Here is a 19,256-nt window from a genome sequence, read left to right as displayed (position 1 = left end):
TTTGAGAAAATAAATATAGTTAAAATGAAAATTTCTGGGTAGCTTGGAATTTATATTATTGTTATTGTACTATATGTGTTTAACTTTTATGCGGGTAAGGATTAGACGAGGTTGAAGAACTTGGGATGATAATGTTTGTGTTTTTGGCTGGAAGATAGGTTTTCTTATTGGAGGAGCTTCTAGTCTTGTTGTATGTAGGTAGTGTACATTGGTATGGAGTATGGAGTATAGTTTAACCGTCTTTCATTGAGCTGGTTTACGGGTATGACGGTGAGGTCGCGCCGCTTCCAACAACTTTGTAAGATGGCAACATTCGTGGCGCGACATTTATGAGGGCATTTCTTAGGCTACTGTACCACCGGCGCTCCTGCTAAACCAACAGACTTGGCCGCACTCACTTATCTCAGTTCATGAGATTCTTATATCGATCACAAATATCGCTTTATGGGTTCTCCAGCTTTTTCTTCGGGACTTCATTTTTCCGATTTAATAGTTTTATTTTCTAGTTCCGGTGTACACGGTTTTTGTATACTCTATTTTAGGGCTTTTTATAGTGTAAGTAAACATGAAATGGATGAACTTCTGATGGAGTGAATTTTCTTCTTTTTTACGATGAAAAAAGTCTATATGGATGTGAGATATAATTGGAAGATGTATAGAAATATTAAAGACAATATTGTAAAATTGAAATTTTTAATATCAAAGTAATACCGGAGTTTGATTAATTTATAAATATGTTGCTTTATTATTTGTATTAATTTACTCGAAAAAAAAAATTATTGGACTGAAAAAAAATATTTCTATTCTTATTTGAAAATATTCAACTTTTTTCAAGAAAGAATTTGATTTTTCGATCAAATTGTAACTCTTGAATAAGCAGACAATTTTTCATTACAGGAATTTCACCCTTTAACAAAACACTTCATTGTTGGAAAAAGAAAAAAATTTACACATTAATGCATTAATAAAATAATTTTTGAATCAAGTAAAATTTATTTGAATCAAGAAACATTTTTTCATTATTTTGAGAATTTTTATCTCGGATTTAAAATATTATAATCAAACTTTTCAAATTGATGTTCATGATTTTTTCTCTTGAATGAAATTTTGTGTAAAAAATTATGTATGTTGAACGTTTAACATACAAATTTTTTATCTATACTTTTTTCAATGCAATAACGAAAAACTTTTTACTAAGCAAATGTTTTAATTATATATTTTTTGTTTGTAAATTGTCTATAAATATTACAAAATTTAACTTAATAATTATTAACAGGAAAAAATTCCAAAGTTAATTATCAACAATAAATTATATGTTATTTTGAATATCAAATATATTCAATACTATAGTTTTTTTTTTGTTTTCAATTTTTTACATTGATTAATGTAAGATTGATTAATCTTAATTCAGATGATACCAGTACAATTAAAATAGAAAGCTTAATCAAAACCGATTAAAAACGCTTTATAAAATTTAATAGAAATCAAAATATTAGAATTTGATAAAATGTATTAAATTTTTTTAATAATAAAAATATATCTTTCAATAAAAGTAATTTTGAAACAATGCAATACACTTTTAAAAAATGTAGTTTTTTAAAGAAAAAAAATCTTAGACCAAGATCAAAATTTTGAAGAGTTTGATCATCTGGAATCAAGCAAAAAAATTGTTGAATCAAGTAAAATTTACTCGAGATAAAAACAATTCCTTTTGAGTTCAAGAATTTTTCTCCTGAATTCCATACGATAAAACTCTTTAAAATTATTTCCTTGGTTTAAGAATTTTTTCTTTTGAATCAAATGCATTTTTATTACCGTATAAAATTAATATTTCAATTGTTTTTTTAATGTATATTCTCCGCAATAGCACGTCAGTATATGGCAATAAACGCCGGAAATTTTTTAGTGTTTGGTAAATAAATATAAAAAGTGAAAAACATTAAGATAAAAAACCTCGTTTTCTCTTAAAAAACAGGACATATGTTTGTTAAATTACGAGCCTCCTTAAAAGGAAGATGTAATCGAAAAAAATCTGACGAGTATATCCGAAATTTTGTGAAACATTGCCAGAAGGCCAAAAATCAATAAATCTCAATAATAAAAATTAAACACCCACGTAACTCTCGGGTATTAACGCCGAAAAATTCACATGATCGCCCACGTCACTTAAATAAATAAATAAATATAACAAAACATCAGACTGAAAGGCGGAATTGCCGTGCAATGTATCAGCCGAATAAGACGGATCCTCAGTAAAACTCCATCGGGGGTCCACCTGCGATTATTCTTTCAGCGACTAGTGTAGTCCACGTACGAACGTCACAGGCAGTTATTTTAAATTAAACAAATCGGTCTCTCGCACGCCGAACGCCGACGGACCTGTTATTTGGTATTGTCATCCAACATGCAGCATCCGTCTTTCGTCTTATTTATTCTAATCACATTCCTGTCCTGCAGCTTGCTACGTAGGTTACTCGGCATGCCGCTCAGTTGTAATATTTTTTGTCCTCTAAGGACAAATCTAAAATGGCTTTGACGGACTGAAATATCTTAAAACACGCTTTCTATTTCCCTTCTTTTCAATCTTCCAAGATCTGTCATATCAGGGCATCAGTCTCCTTCCTAATAGTTTTTTCTATTATTATTTTTTTTGTATACGTAATACGTAACGCATAGTCTACTTAGTTATGTCCGAAGAATGGGAAGATGAGCCGAGAGAAAGTTACGGGGGACCTCCTGGGGTTTTTGCGTAACGAAATGACCTCCAAAAATTCATAAGTTTCAAAAGTCGTAACTTTTAGTCATTTCCAAGAAAAAGTAACGCTTTAGGTCACCGTGAAAACAAATCGTAAGACCTAATTGTGTCAAGATAAATGTCATTTTTTAAATTTAAAAGCAAAAGGAAATTTGTTTTTACGCGTTCCTTTAATTTGTAGGACTTCGATAAAATCTTCAATAAAATATTAGAAGAAATTATTGTGATGATTATTAATTTTTATTATTCTTGTTGATATTTATTAAATAACATTATATTGAAAATTTAATCAATAAAGTTTTATTTAATTTACCTGTGATGATAAAAGTGTCCTTATACAATCAATGATTTTTTTATCACTAAATACTGAAGGAGTACGATCGAGAATAAAAAAAATCAATAGAAATTTTTATATTTAAATTATTAACTTGATGTTTAAAAATTTAAGAAAAATAATTCCATTGTATTTAAATTAACTTTATTGAAAGATATAGTTATTTTTGTTTAAAAACATTAAACATTTATTTTTTAAATTCAATATTATTTTCATACAAAAATTAATTTTTGAAAAGAGAAAAAAATTTTCTTAACTCAATTATTTTTCTTGAGCGAAGAAATTTTTTTTGACTTCAACAAAAACTTTACTTGGACCAAGACTATTTTAATTTTTTTTTTTCTTTTGTGTTAATTTTTATGGGAATCAAATTAACGTAGAATTTATAATTTATAGCGTATTGAATAAATGACCTATAGAGTGAATTTTTTTTCTAATTCAAACAGAATATTTTGAAGCAAAAGTTGAGTTTTAAAAAAAATATTTTTCTTTAACTACGTAATTTTTTTTTTTAATGTGTAAAAATAAGTGGGCTACTTATTTTTGCGTGAGTTAAAAAATTGATATATGTTAAAGTCAATTTAAAAGTTCTCAAAATAATAATAAATTTAAAAAATTCCAAGGCCACAATAAAAAAAGTTATTGTGCACATCAAAAGTATTAATTCAATTTCAAAGAAAATGGCGGCTGTCATTGAGTTTTCAGTCATCTTTTCTCAAGAAAAACTTAAAATAAAAAATCAATAAATTTGAAGTCTATAAATAATGTAACTTTGGAATAAAACATTCCTTACGAAATGACCATGGCTTTGAATGTAAATAAATTATTTTATTTTATTTTCTGGGTGAAGGAAATTTTAACATTAGACTGTTTGAATAATTTTTTAGATGAAAATAAACGACTGGTAATTACAGTAAAATAAATAATTACTTTCAGATAAGTATATAATTACGGGTATTTTATTACATTTTAAAATATATACGAAAGATAAATTTTAATCTGAAAATAATAAACGCTTGAAAGATGCTCCGATGAGAGAGAACAGGTCTCTGACGGCCACCGAAAAACGTAACGCGCCATGAGTGTGTGTTAGACCAACGAAATAGCAATGAAAAATTACATAATTAACGAAGCTATAAATTTCATTACCTCTGCTGGTAATCTCATGGATATTACACTCACTGTCAACAATCAAATGCCCAAATATTTTATCCACCAAAAATTTATTCCGAGCTCGAAATTCTCCGGAATTTACTGAGGGTTTATTTTTATTTGTTGTAATTATAAAATATAAAATTATATGTATAGGTGAATAATGATGCTAAGTTGATATCAGCATGGGTATTAAAAAATGTTCCTAGTAGATAACCCCATTCGATATTGTAAAATAATTATTAATTGCTTTATATTAAAATACCACAGAAGTTTATTTTACTAAAAGATATGTTCGTTTGAATTAAAGTTTTTGATTAAATATTGTTCTTAAGTATGATAAAAATGAACTCAATATTTATTCATAAGAAAATGTAAGAGTAAAATATTGATAATTTATTATTATGAAATTTTTTCAGTAACAAATATATATTTTTTTTACTTTTAACTTTTTACATTTATCAATTTCAATTAAATACTAATGAAATTAAAATAACATTTTCTGTTTAAAAAGTTTCAATACACAAAAAAAATTAACAATTCTTAGTTTAAGAATTTAACTGCCTTATATTTAAGTCAATCATATTGTCCAAAATAATTTCCTTGGTCCAACAGCAGAAATCAAAAAATTTTATTAAGTAGCTTCAATTCTTTTTAACAATAAAAATATAATAAAAAAAAAAACTTTTTGTCATTGCGTTAAAAAAGTCAGTGCAAAAAATTTTCATGATAAATATTGAACACTTTTATAATCCGACTATAAATTTAAAAGTATAACCAATAATATTGATTGCAAATAATTTTATCAAATTAATGCACAGAAGATTTTAATCAACATAAAAAAGTGTTATAATTTTTTGAAGCAATGATGAAAAATTAGTTATTATAAGATTAAAAAATGCTGGAATTATTTAAAACTCTTAAAAACCAAATCAACAACTTAAATAGAAAATTTTTTTATTTTCTAAAAATTACCTGTGCAATAATAATCAAAAATTCTAAATCCAATTCTACACACTGAGATTTGAAAAAAAAATTTTTTTTGATCCCTGCATACATTGAAAATGAACATGAAACACATAATTATATCATAAATAATTCATAATAGTCATAAAATAATTATAACTCCAAGTATGTAAAGTACCTTCCATAAAAAAAGCAATAAACTCAATAACCGAGTAAATAAACATAAAAACCGCGATTGATATAATTTAAATACCTATATCACGATCGAGCGAATTAACATAGAAAATTTATAGCTTTCAGACGACACGTCTTAGATACATTATTACTTAACTTATTTTCACCATTTTGTTACCGTTAAAGAATTCATCCAAGATTGATAGTGACAGTTGACCATTGTCGAGAGGCCCTGACTATTTCCGGCGTGACCATAACACGACATTTACACTCTTACACAATTCTTACAACAGTCTTAAGTTTTCCCCGAGTCTCTGCATACACTAATACTATTACTGCCTAACATAGTATAATAATCTGCCTTATACTATTCCAGTAATTCCAGATATAATAGACGAGTACTATATAATATAATACGATAGTAGTCAACAGTCTTCCACTCCAAGGCCGGTGCGCCATGTGACAGTACTTGAAAAAAACAGCCTTGCTACATAACAGTTGACCCAGGTATGAGTAAAAAAAAAGACATAAACTAAGACGAAATCCGGCGTATATCTTTGAGTAGTAGATAAACTTTTGGTGTATCTGGTTGAGGTTGATACTTGGAAAATTAGGATTTTAAATTAGTAGGAGGGTCATTACAGCTTTGGTGGTCCTCTGGTCGCCATCTTGAGGCTCATAAATCGATCGTTTTTTAGGATAAATCATTCGGGTGAACTGTACCCTTATATGAACCATATGCCTCAATCTAAATCTCAATAGATTTGTTATTTTTTAAATATTATAAACACGTCGATAATTTTTTTTTTTTTAAGTATTTATAGTGCGTACACGATAATCTCGGGATAAGTAGGCAGTTCGGGTTATCCGGATAAGAAAATTCCATTGATCACGGGTATAAATAAACTAAACGTACTCGTTAAAGGAATAAAAGTTTTATTACCCTATCGAGAGATCGTTTTCCTTCGAATACAGAAGGGTACGGATAAGAAGGAATAAAACTCGACCGTTTTTCCGCCCTTGTCCTTTTCCTTTTCCTTTATTTTTTCGCTTATAGCTCATGAAACTTTTGCGTGGCCACTTGAGGAGCACTTTCGCCACTCGACAACTCCACCGAATCCTCCACTAGATATTATTCAGGGTCCAATGTTATTATATTAATTTTCGTGATCGGTCTTATATTACGATGGAATTATTACTAGTGAACAGAACAGCAGCAGATAACGGCGTATTTATAATAGTCGTGTGTCATAAATATTATTTTTTACTTGGGAGTAAGTGTGTTATGTACAGTATATTTATATTTAGACTTGGAGTTGATATTTGGAAGCACATGGACGTACAAAGTAGAAAATATCTGGTTTGTTTCAAAAACCGAGTAATTTACAAATGTTTAACATCAACTGTGATATGTCGGAATTAAATAGTATGGAGAGAATAGGAGGAATTGTCGAGGCGACTTGGCGAGAAACCAACCTAAGGCTATACATATTGTTCCTACGAGTCCCACTGGAGGCGGTAGTGCTACGACTCTTCTCTGGCACGTTTATTTGTATGATAAAAAAAAAAAAAATTGGGTTATTCAAGGAGAACTTTTCTTGAAATTTAAGTTTTGGGAAAAAATGTTGTTTTTTTTTTTTTGGTTAAAAATTTTATGGTTGGGTTAATTAATTGAAATTTTTGGGAAAACATAAAATTTTTAGACGGATTTAACTCTAACAGTAATAAAAAATTCGTTTGATTCAAGAGAAGAAATCTTGAACCAAGAAAATCATTTTGAATAGTTTGATTATTTTCAATCGAGTAAAATGTACTTGAGCCAAGAAAATTTATTTATTCAAGATCTTTTTATACGATTCAAGATATTGAATTTCTTCAAAATGATTTTTTTGATTAAATTTTTTTTTGAATTAAATTTGTTCAATTCAAAAATTTTTTACCTCAATTTAATTCAAAACAATTTTTCAAAATGATTTACTTGGTTTAAAATTTTTTCTCTCCAATCACGTTAATTTTTTCCAATGTGCCAATTATTTCAAAGTTTACCCTTAAATCAAAAAAATTATTAGATTTCTTTTATCTCTTGTATCAAAAATATAAATTTAGTTTATTTAAATAAAGATTTTACTATTTTTTTTCTTTTCAACGAATAAAAATTGAACGAAGACATCTTCATACATATTTTCTTGACTAAAATCAACTTTTTTACAGAGCACTCTCAATATAAACATAGAAAAATCTCTAATAATTTTTTAGTGAATATTCCGGTAAAAAATAGGAAAAACAGGTATTTTTCTCCACGTAGAAATTCCCAGAGTAACCTGGGTTTTATTATTTCAGCGGAGCTGGAGCACTTGAGGAACTAGAGTGAAAAAAGTATTAAAAGAAAATGTGTTTGTGGCAAAAGAAGGTAGTAGTAGGTGTAAAAAGTTAATTCACTTGAAGCACCCACCGAGTAGACGTTTTAGAACCGAGTACACAGTCCCTAGATGAGATTTTGTCACGGAAGCCTATGCCGCGGGGTATAAACAGTCTGTAGTAATATTCGTCCGTAGCAGTTTTGTTTCTTTTTATAAGAAAGGGAGAGACGCTTGAACTTCAGAGAGGGTTGCAGACTGAGTATCCAAAAATTTTAATATAAATTGAAAAACATTCACAGATTATAATAATTAATAATTTACACCGTTAAAAATTTTCCATCACTTTTCTTCCAATTAATTCCTTCAAAAAATTTCATGTTAAAAGTTAACAGAATTTCATTAAATCAATACATATAAATGTAATAAATATTTTATATAAAAATTTTAATACGAGCTTTTTTTGATAAAAAAAAAAATAAAATTTTTAGGATTAAAGGGTGCATTAATTTTTTTCCAATTGATTATTTCTAAAAGTTTTTTCTTGTACCAACACAAACACATCAATCTAATTTTGTCATTTGAACCTATAAAAAATTCAGACTAAGAAACTCAGTGCTGTCCCTTTAATTGGAACTTCAAAAGCTCGAAAGAAGTGATTGAGCTCATCCAGCTAAAACTTTGGTTCTGTCCGCAAATAAGGGAGTCAAGTAAAGTCAGCATAGTATCGATCGGGCGTCTGCGGTAGATTGACACGTGTCATGGCCGCTTGGTCGTATCGTCTACGAAACGAAAGGTTGGTTCGTTCTTGAGCTCCGTCGACGAGGTTGTGTCCGCTGGCGAAGCTGGTGGGATCAAGCGGATGGGGGATGCCAAAGAGGCCGGAGGGTACGGGAGTAAGGACATTAAGGTGCGTAATAGCCAGCGGGGCGAGCGCGCACCGCGGCATCGATTAGACAGAGGCTTGCTCACCCTCTTGTTAGATGCAACCGCTCTACTCTCAACTCCCCCACCCCACCCCCTATACTTTCCTCTCCCCTTTCTCTTCTTATACTTTTCATCCTTTTCCTCTTCTATAGAATACATTCTGGCCCTACCATACTCGAATAGAGCGAACCTCCTAACCAGTACGTGCTCTACATACTACATACACACAAATACAAGCTTACGTCAGTACATCGAGATCTGGGGGTAGGTACCCTTTGTCATGGGTGGACGGTCTATTCTTCGCTTCAGTCCCTTTGCTCTTCACTAAACTACAACACAACACAACCATACTGTATGCTATACGTGTCTCCATCTACATCTACATCTATGAAATTTCTCTCCTCTTTCTCTCTTTCTCTCTTTCGGTACTTTGGCTGTCTAACGTCGTTATAAACATTAAAGACCGACTCAATATTCCCGGACCTTACGGTCACTATACTAGAGAAGTACAGCTCCCAGGACACTGTAGTCAGTGGCATCCAGGTCCAGGTGTCGGTTTCTCTTTCTTTTGTTCTATTCTGTTCTCCATGATTACTTATATTCATTTAATTCCTTCTAGGCTGTTAACAATCGCACCCGGTGGTTATGGACTCATAGATACATATATGTTACTCATAATATCTACACAGAAAAAAAAGTTAAGTCAAACCAAAAACATTTTGGTCATCGAAAATTTGTTCTTGGAACAGAAAAGCTCTTTTTTTTAATTCAAAAAATTTTTTTTAAATTAATAATATTAAAAATGTTGAATTAAGAAAATAACTTTTTCATGATAAAACAATTTATTTTTTTAATTAAGCCCAAACTCATCTTAATTTGAATGTACAGAACTTGATAATTTAAGAAAATATTCTCTAAGCTCAATAATTAAATACTTGACTCAATAACATTATTGTCTCGGCTTGAAAATATTTATTTTTTTATAAACTGAAAATAATATAAAATACGCCCGAGATCGGAATCGAACCCTGATCGAACGGTGCTCATAAAAAGAGTGATACTATTTTGCAATCACAACGTAAGAGAGCACATTTCGAATCTCTTGATATATTATTAGTATGTAATTTTGTTGGCATTTTGAGATGACGCTGCTGTTGAAATGGCTGAAGAAATAATTTGTTTAATTATTTGAAATTTTTCAATCAAAAAACTAATTTTTTTGAATCAATATTTCGTTGTCTTCCTCAAAATATTATGTAAGCAGGAATATTGTTCTTGAGCCAAGAAATCTTTTTCTTCTCTATATATGTATATTAATTTAATTCATTCTAGGCTGGTAACAATCACAGCCGGTGGTTATGGGCACATAGATACATATATATGTAGCCTATAATATCTATCAGATCCTCATCTCCAGACTAGACAATATAACCGCACATGATATGATAATATTATTCTGGTCATCTGGATTTGTACTTAAATCTAATGCCGTGTTTATGGAACATAATGTCTGGAAAATAATAAAGATATTACCATTGGTAGTGCTATTGCGATTGGTATGGACTTTGGATCGGATATCCAAATGTAATAGTGTGAAGGGTAAGGGTGAGGGTGAAGTTGAAAAGGGCTGATACTTAATGCTAGAGCAGAAACAGAAGCTGCTGACAAGGTTACTTCGGGAATCTTGTCTTTAAAATAGGTGGATAGCTGGACGGTTTGATGGTATGGGATGGAATGGAATGGGAAGGGTTTGGTCAATCCACCTGAAAGCTTTAAAGACTCGACTGCTGGAGATTTTCTTGAAAATGATCAGAGGTTTGTCCAATCGAAATCGTTCAATTTCGCTTGACGACTCCCAAAAGATTCCTCTCTTTTGTTTGCCACCCTCTGACTATACATATATCGTATATGTTGGCTTTCAAGGGTTTGTGTGTGTTTAAAAGTGTGAGTGTCTAAGTGTAGGAGCGCGAATTGATGAAAAAGGAAAAGGGGAAATAAAAGGAAGGGAGACGATAGAAGCTGCAGTAATCGAATATACACTCATTATTTCGGCAAGGACATTCCATCTTTTTTGTGGATTAATAAAAATCCTTATAGAATCATAAATAGTTAGACCGCTCCTTGACATTTCATTATCATTTATTTGGAATAATCTCGTTGGTGACTAAATAGCCTGTCACCTGTCACGCTGTGCCGAGTAGACCTTCTTTTTTACCGATGTTCTTTTATAGATGTAATTACGGTGGGATTAATGCCATCACATCCATCTCAAAACGCTCCTCGATCATAAAAATCGATATTTTTTTATAAAGATGTCTTTAATCGTCGGAAAAGGAAAAATAGAGTGAACTAAATTTGCGTGGACCCGAACATTCAACAAGTTTCTATTCGCCTCCCAGTCCGGGAGTACAAAGTCGCCTCAACCAACCCCAGGAAAAAATCCGATCATTTTATCGGCTTGAATCATTTTTTATTTCTTTTAGTTTCTTCTTGCGTGTAGAGCTTGGGAAAGAAGTCTTAGAAAGTTAAAAATTTTGTGTTAAATGTTCAACACTTGTTTTTATTGATTTAAGAGAATTAACACATAAAAGTGTTAATTACTTAACACAAATTTTTTTGACGTAATGACGCAAAATTTTTTACTTGTAGTTGTATTTGTACTAAAATATTTTGTATCATTACAAATGTTTTATACTTGATTATTAATATTCTATTTGAAAAATGAAATATATTTGATCTTCCGAATTTTAATCTTAAATTATATATGATAAATTTATTTAATATTTCTAAAAAATCCAAAAAATAATTGACCTCGCAAGTCACTCTAAAATTTTCAAACTCAAAATGCTAAAAAATATTCTATCACAAAGTTTTGAGCTCTTGCAGCTTACAAATACAACTTTTATACATTTTTAAGCTATAAAAGTTCAAAAATATTGTTATTGATGAAATTTGGAGCACTGTGCATTTGATATTAGCGGAAGTTGCAGCGATGACGTGTAGACCCTATTGAGCGTAGGGTCAACCGTTTTACCAGTTTGTTCTTAACTAAACTCCAAACAAAAACTGAAAACAATTTTGGTTCAATTAATCTCCTTCTCCCTTCAATACATAGCTTACCTTATTATTAAGATAAGCATGCTAAGTGCATAAACCTAATTAACGGACTGCACTTCAAACGCTCACTTTTGTTTTTGCTTATATAAATGGTAATAATTACCATTTTTTTATTTCTATTTTATAAAAAATGCTCTTTAGTAATAATTATAATAAAAAATAATTTAATAAATATATTTTAATCAGATTTTTTAGCCGGACGGGCTTTATAACTTGGTATATTATTAATCAATTAGTTTACTTACTAAAATCAAGAGAAGAACTCCTTAGACTTGGTGATTGTTGGAGCCTTTCGCCAATTGATCGGATTTTAATTACTATGATGATGAAACTGATTTTTTCGTTAAAAAATATCTTTAATTCGAATTTTTAAAACGCAATTTATCTATTTGTACCTTTGCAATTACATCAATCCACACCAACATTAAGCCACACCGTCCATCTTACGGCAAGCATTTTTACAAATATAAATAATGCTGTGAAGCGGGAAAGAATAGGAGTTACAGTAATTATTACGTGAAGCGTTCCACATTCACGTAACAGGATATTGGTAGGAAAGGATTGAGAAAGGAATGTAGAGAGGATCATCTTAATGTGAATTTATAGAATATGCGAGAAAAAATTATTAGATAGCTCGGACTGGAATTCGAACCCACACGGAAAAAAAATCCTATGAAAAATTACTATAGTAACATCGTAATCCAGGACTAGACTTTCAGTATCTCGATTTTTACGATGCTGCCGTCTACAGAATACAATTTGAATTATTGAAAATTACGATGTTATTTAGTAAATTTTTTTTCCGTAAGAGCAAGTGAATAAGGACGCATACTATATGTTTTAATAAAAGAGAGAGAGAGAGAGTCTAGTAGTTTGCGACGCCACCACCCAAAGATGACCGAAGAGATCATAGGCACCAGGCTCTCCCCCTCAAGCCTGGTGACCTATATGATCAAACAAGAGGAAAACTGGTCAGCTGTTGCAGTTTATGCACAGCACCTCCTGAAAGACAAAATCGCAGAAAGGGACCAGTAGCCAGGAGTAGGCGTCGTGAGACGCAGCACGACTGGATTGAAGTAATGCTAACGCGGTTCCAATCCAGTCCTCCCCGTACCATCTAGGGGAGAGGGGAAGAGGAATGTTTTTTTTTAGTGGGTAAAAATCTCCACACTACCGACTATCGATATCTGCCGGAAGATGGGCGGCAGAGTTAACGATACCGGTGTCTTTTGAAGATCTTTTTTCGTACCTCTTTACAAAAAAAAAAAAAAAAAAAAAAAAACCGAAAGATGACCAACTACTGTATCGAGGGTCTTATTATGTGACTGAACAGAAATTTTAAATATTCCCTCCGATAGCGTGAGGGGATAAACTTTGGACTTGAGGCGGAGAGGACACCGGGTTCGATTCCTGGATGATACAGAATTGTTTTTTCGGTGACCTAAACTTCTTTTTAATTTGAGTGATAGAAATTTACGATGTTGCATCGTATAAATTAGGATGTTTGAGTTCTGGTCCGGCACTGCAATGTCCTATACTAAAAATTACGATGTTTTCATTGTAATTTTTCGTACAATTTTCTTTCCGCGCAGAACCTTCCGAAGACATGTCGGCTACTCTACCATTTGAGCTATCCGGTCTATACTAAATTTCCTTTCGCTTATTCTATATACATTAAGCCACACCGTCCATCTTACGGTAAGCATTTTTACCAGTAATATTATATCCCATCATACAGGATCTATCAAGTAATGTACCGGTTCAAAGGAAAGTATCCACATCAATTTTTCATGTATTTTATATATTTATATATATTATATATATGTATAGATGAAAAATATATCAAAAATGCATGTGGGTACTCAAATGAAAGCTCTTAATGAGTGTAACATCGGAATGAGCTTATATCGTTAAAAACATCATTAGTTAACAAAATACATTATCATTCGTTAATTATTAACATTTTCATAAATATAAGTCCATTATGATTTTATACTCATCGAGACCTTTCATTTGAGTACCCACATGAATTTTTTCATATATCTTATATATATGATATTTATAAAATATATGAAAAGTGCATGTGGGCAGTCAAGGTCAACAACAATTTATAAATAAAAAATCTATTAAATAAACATTTTCTCGTGGACTGAATTGTGAATCTAAACCATTCTGGAATCCACCGGAAGACACACAAAAAATTTCATTAAAATCGGTCCAGCCGTTTAGGAGGAGTTTAGTGACAAACACACGCACAGAAGAAATATATATATATAAAGATTAATTTTGAGATTTTTTTGTAGAACGAAAATTCATCCTTATTTTATTTATTTTAAAAACTCCGAACGCGGATGTTTTTCGGAGTGAAATTCGAAATCACTCTGAAATCACTCCGCAAATAAAAACTCCGGATTCACTCCCTACGCGGAGTGATTAATTACTTCACCCCGGAACTCCGAGTGATGGGAGTGAAATTCACTCCCGATTCAGTCCGGATTTTTTACAGTGTAAATACGATCCAGCAGCATACTCTCTAAATCTGAAACAGTGAAAATCTCTGGAAATTAGTGGTATATTCACTATTTCACAGTTATAAGTAAACCACTTGGTATACTTATAGCTGTGAAACAGTGAAATTCCACTGATTCATTTTAAGAGAGTAAAATAATCTTTATGAACCGCATTGTTTAACTGTTGATGGTTAATTCTATAACCCAACCCAGCACAATGTCAAAAATGTTGGTAAACTTCAGATATCTTTGATATATATTTGAAATTGCAACGAGAATTCGTCTAAGGAAATAGCGACTGATCACTTTGAAGTCAAGTTGTCGACTGAATTTTTTGCAACATGGGTGACTTTGTTTCGAATTGTTACCCATGACAACTGCAATACACAGTGTATGCAAACATCGTTAAGATTTGCGACAGTCCTCGTGGAAAAGACACGTCAACTAGGCCAGCTATTTTACTAATCTTCCATCAATAAACATATAAACCCATATGTACTTGAAACTTTACTTCTCTATATTTCTAATTCAAGAGCACTGCAATACGTCGATGGATCTATTTATGATAATATAAGTAAAGGGACGTACTTTCAGAAACGCTTAAGTAAAAAAAGTAGAGTAGAAGTACCGTTTGTGGCCACTGTACCGTTTATGGTAATTTATTGTTCAAATAAACGATAGAAATAAATTTATATTAATAAACCATTACAAACTCAATTTATTTTAATATAAATTTTTTAAAACTCAACAAAAATATGACTATAACATTATTTTATTTATTTTATTTTATTTTATTGAAAAAAACAAACCCAACAGCTTGCGCCATTAACAGGGTTAATAGAATTATACATAAAGTAAATATAAATTTATATATTTACAAAGCTTAACAAGATGTCCTATAACTAGTATAATATTTAATATCGAATATAATATTTTTAATATAATATTTAATAAAAACTTAATATTCAATATAATATTTATGCGTAACTTTAACGTTAAATAAGTAGCTTGGCGATACATCAGAGATCTTAGATAATTTAATACTATAGAAAAAGATTGCACAGGTTCAAAACTGTTAGAAAGATCAGACCATTCAGTAATTATAATTTTTTATAAATTAATTCAAATGTTAACTGGCCAAAAACGGTGCTAAGGTGGCCAAAAACGGTACTTCTACCCTATTAAAAAAAATATACATCAAAATTATACTAATAGATGCAGAATATTTCGGAGAAGGTTTTAGAATACGATACACGGAAAAAAGTAAACTGTAAAATTCACTCGGATTCCGGTTAATTTTTATAGTTTCAAACAGTAAAGCGAACATCGGGGTCGCAAAAATATAAATATTACAGAACTTAATGTATAAAGTATAAAAGCCACAATTTATAATTTAATATCCAAAATAAGTGATTAGTAACTGTCACTATAGTAAATAACGACTCTTTCATCTTAAAAAATTACAGTTTCAAACAGTAAAAATTGCCATTTCAATATATAGTCCATATTATGAGGAGAAAGGGAACTCAGATGAAACAGAAGGGGGTCCCACTCTGGGAGAATTTAACATTTAAAACAATAAAAATTATACTTTTAAAATATACATTTTACCAGTCCAAGCAAGTCAATAATTATAGTTTGATTTTTAGCGTTGCGTTTAAAATTTACCATTCTATTTTGTAAATATTGACGTTGCTTGTATTAGAAATTTACTAACTTTATTTTATACTTTTTACATATCATAAGATCATTTTTTAGGTACGAAATGATAAATATCAAAGTCTGAATTCTTAATTAATATACTTTAACATTTTAGACATTTACATAGCGAATATTACTGTTTGAAATAGTATTTTCTTCCATGTAAAGAGTAAATTGTGACGTTTAAATAGTAAATATTATAAAGTGAATAGTAAAATCACGATTTTACTGTTTGAAATGGTAATTTTTAGCAGTTGATCATTACTTATTATAAATCAACTGTTATTTATGACAGTTTACTTTTTTCCGTGTAGATGATCTACCACTTATTTGTGGTCTATATTTTTTAGTTCAGAACATAATGATGAATTTCCCTTATTATTTCTTGATCCGAAAATATAATTTTTAAGAATTTGATCATCTAGAATCAAATGGGAGAATTCTTGAAATAAGAAATTATTTTTGGTTCAAGTAAATTTCACTTGATTTAAAATTTTTTTTTTAGTGTTTGGAGTTACTTTTTAAAAACCTAAAATTTCCTTAAAGAAATCTATTATCATCAATTCTAAGTCGAGACATTTGATTAAAAAGTTTAGCATAAAATTTCTAATTATCTCAGAAGATAAACCCATCGTAACAAAAAATAATAAACCAAATTTTTTATCAAAAACCTTCAGAAGCCTGTCACCAACTGTGTTGCTCACAATTTTTTGTTTTCACTAATAACAAAAGCGGATTACGACAGATTAAGATGATTGATCGCGGAATAGTCTCGTATCCGATCAGCGATCACATGCTTCAAATTATCGGTGCATTATATCCATCAATAAAATTCATATATTCGCAATCAATCATAAAATAAATTAATGACAAACGTAATACAACAACAGATACGAAGTAAAGTAAAGATACATCTAATCATTTTATCATTTTAATCGATTGTTATCGTCAGCAGTTTTGACAGGAGTCAGTGACTTGTCTGTCATTTTGCGATGAGTTTTAAGAGAATCGTTTCTGTTTGTGAGGGTGCGAGGATGATACGACGCAGAACTCGATCAAGAGAAAAAGAGAATGGCGCAAGTAAGCGTGGTTGCTCCAGGGAGTGCGAGGGTGAGAGGGTAGGAACCTGCAAAACTGGGAACTAGGAGTAGAGGCGAAGTGTCGTCGTCCGAATAACGGGCAGCGGCATCGACCGATCTTCTCCTCAACTCTCTAACACACCTCTGGGCCATGCCCCATACTCATACTCCAAATCCTCCATATCCAAACCGAACAGAACCGAACACGAACCGTCAACTTGTTCCCTCGTAGCATTATATATATTCGCTGTACCTATTCTATTCCGCGAATATTGAGTTCAATTTGCCTGCTGTTACGAGCTGCGACGAGCCACCGATGCCACTCTAATGCGATTGTCTTTGGCTTTTGTGAATCCTCCCTTGATGCATTCATCCACTCCTACATCCTACATGTAATACTTCTCTATCGCTCTTTTCTTTTTCCCTCTACAGGGATACATATATTTTTTTTCTCTCTGTATTATTTCCGAACTTAATCTCGAGTGTCTGTCTCGATCAGTTGATTAAAATATAAAAGTAACTAGTCAATATTATAAATGACATTCACCCACTATAACATACTTTTATAATATTGAAGTTTTTTATTATATTAAATGCCAAGTATCGATTTTGTCATTCGCGCATTAAAATTTATTGACATATCAAAACTATTAAACTTGTCTTTTACTGTCTTTCAGATCAATTCTGACTTTTAATTTCAGTTCTGTCTGATAATGAAAGAGATAATCAAGTTGATATGATAAAGACTTTTTTTAGGTAATTTTTTTTCTTTCAGACAATATCTCTTATTATTTGTTCTTGTATTTGAAATTTTTCTTGAAATTTTTATTTTTTATTTTTTTCCTCAGCCCCGTAAAAATTATTTTTTAAACTTTTTTGACTAATACTTTGTCGAACGGAAAAAATGAAATACAACGGGATTATACGAATATCTTTTATAAGTGACTAAATTCCCTACGAGAAATAATTCTTGTTATTTTTTTTTTCCCATTAAATTTGATCTCAAATTTTTATAACTTATATTATTATTTGATTACTCTAAAAAAAATTACTTAAGCTTCTATTTTGACTTCAAGATAAGAGATACAATTAAAATGATAAGAATCTTTTTAAAATTAAAAAAATAGTAATTTTATCATTCTATTATACGTTTGATATTTTATCTAGAATTTAGATTTATTTATTTTTGTAGATTTAAAAATTTTTATCAATTTTCACTATAGTCTTGTGTTTTATGTCTTGACAGCGAAAAATACAATAAAGTTAATCATTTTTTTCAGAGAAAATAAAAAAATCTTATGTTTTTTTTTTTTATTTTTGAGATTGTAGTTTATAAATTTTTATTTTCAAGTTGTTATAAACTTATTAATTTTTCAAAAAAAATAATTAAAAAAAATTTCATCAACAAGTTCTAACATGATATTTAAATTTTTAAGTTTAGTAAAAAATTAAAAGAGATCGAGCTGCAATACAAAAAAGTACCTTCGAGAAATAAGATATATGATAATTTTTGCAATTAATATTTTTACTTGATTTTTCCAAAAAATTTTTCTATGATTTCTGACCTATTTTTTATCTCATAAAGATGACATTCTAAAATTGATAACAAAAAGTTTGGAAAATCCAAAAGTGCACGCCTCATAACGCTCATTCATTTCTTAAGAAAAAAATTAATTGTGTAATTGATTAAAAAAAAAAAATTATAATTAAGTAATTTCTTACAGAGTATTTTTTATTTTTTTTTTTAAATATCAGCGCCCTTTTTTTGTCATATGCGCACGCAGTCTAAAAAAATCTAGCTTGATCAAGTGGCGCCAGAGTTTTCACGTGACAAATAAGAAAAGTTCATTTGGCTTTGTACGGTTGTATCGTAGTGAATTTTAATAAAAATTCAAATAAAAAAAAATTACGTAAACTAGGCCACTGATATGAAATACGGACCCAGTTCATTGAATTCTTAAACTAATAAAAAAAATCCGGTCTTGAAATATCAATTTGTTCAGGAGTAATCGTTGGTACATCCAAAATGGGGTGACATCCGGACGTCCACGTAAAATTTTTTTCAAAACGTTTTTTTTTTCAAAATAGCAACATGAAATGATTTTAGAAAGTAAAAGATGGTTTAATTTAAATGTTTTTTCGGTGTACATCTACTTATATCATTGTATAAGTGTAATATGGTTG

The 19,256-nt window shown here is 30.3% G+C and overlaps 2 protein-coding genes across 6 annotated transcripts in view; one reads left to right on the top strand and one right to left on the bottom strand.

The window, feature by feature from the left end:
- Positions 1–19,256, bottom strand: part of LOC123275307 (protein tiptop) — a 198,988-nt gene that overhangs the window by 132,863 nt on the left and 46,869 nt on the right. The gene's annotated exons all lie outside the window — the stretch shown is intronic.
- The window catches only part of LOC123275308 (zinc finger protein 99-like), a 50,629-nt gene that overhangs the window by 1,094 nt on the left and 30,279 nt on the right, over positions 1–19,256 (top strand). The window lies entirely within an intron of this gene.

This window comes from Cotesia glomerata, linkage group LG1, assembly GCF_020080835.1.
Source record: "Cotesia glomerata isolate CgM1 linkage group LG1, MPM_Cglom_v2.3, whole genome shotgun sequence".
NCBI classification, from domain to species: domain Eukaryota; kingdom Metazoa; phylum Arthropoda; class Insecta; order Hymenoptera; family Braconidae; genus Cotesia; species Cotesia glomerata.
Note: the sequence above shows the minus strand (reverse complement) of the source record. Positions and strands in the feature narration are given on the sequence as shown.